The 1116-nt window shown below is 49.4% G+C and overlaps 1 pseudogene; it reads left to right on the top strand.

Moving 5' to 3' along the window:
- The first annotated feature begins 349 nt into the window (after positions 1 to 349).
- LOC136635936 (5S ribosomal RNA) lies at positions 350 to 466 on the top strand (annotated as a pseudogene).
- Positions 467 to 1116: the final 650 nt, after the last annotated feature.

Below are 1116 nucleotides of genomic sequence, written 5' to 3'. Positions count from 1 at the left end.
CAGAGGAGGGCTCAGAGGAGGCTTCAGAAGGCCAAGCAGGTGTTGAGTCACCAGTTCAGGACTTTGGCTAGTCCTGAGGGCCTAGAGATGCAGAGCTTGAATGGAAGAGTGTCGAGATGTGAGCGTTGGTCCCCTCTATATTGCAGCTTCTTTGGGTGCTTCTAGCTGTCCCTAGGGTGCTATAGATTCCGCAAGATCCCAAGCCTGGGCTGGAACCGCACAGGGGTCTTGTTTTGACACCTCAGAGGAAGTAGAGGTGTGTGGGCCCCCTGTATCTTCTGATCCAGGGGAATCCCCTGCAAAACTCCCCCCATGCTTATAAGCAATAGCACTTTCAGTTGTAGCAATGGGCAGCAACTGTTACCCTGCACATGCCTGATCTTGTCTGATCTCAGAAGCTAAGCAGGGTCAGGCCTGGTTAGTACTTGGATGGGAGACCGCCTGGGAATACCAGGTGCTGTAGGCTTATACCATGATCTCGGAAGCTAAGCAGGGTCAGGCCTGGTTAGTACTTGGATGGGAGACTGCCAGGGAATACCGGGTGCTGTAGGCTTAGACCATAGTCTTTCGAGACTGAAGGTTGCCAACCAATGGGAGCATGGATGCCTCTTGCTTAAACTGAAGAATGTGATAGCCAGCCTGCATGCTAGACTAGCAAGAGTTCCTGCTCCCTGTTAAGGTTGTTAGTCTCTCTGTAGCATGCAGACTGATTGCCTGCACATCCTTCAACTGTACTTCAGTTGAAGCAAGTTGAAGCAAGAAACACCCATACTGTCATCATTATGACTGAAAAATAAAGGTATGGGGGTGGTGGTATAGGGGACTTCTATTTATATAAGGTTCCCCTGTATCAGTGGTTTCTGTATCCATTCCTCCCAGAACAGAACCCTCACAGATATGGGGGTACCACCTGTATTGATGAATTCAGAGTCCAGATTGATCCTGATATTAAGTGGGGCATGTTCAAGAGCACCCCAGCAGCACCCCCCCCTTCTCAACACTGCGAGGAGCACCCAGAAAGGCCAGGGGTAGTCCAAAAGTGTTTTTTTTTTTTTTTTTGTTTGCATATCATGCCTCTTTCAAGTTGGGGGCGGGAAATACCAGAAAATATCTGCT

This window comes from Tiliqua scincoides, unplaced genomic scaffold, assembly GCF_035046505.1.
Source record: "Tiliqua scincoides isolate rTilSci1 unplaced genomic scaffold, rTilSci1.hap2 HAP2_SCAFFOLD_149, whole genome shotgun sequence".
Classification (NCBI taxonomy): Eukaryota; Metazoa; Chordata; class Lepidosauria; order Squamata; family Scincidae; genus Tiliqua; species Tiliqua scincoides.
Note: the sequence above shows the minus strand (reverse complement) of the source record. Positions and strands in the feature narration are given on the sequence as shown.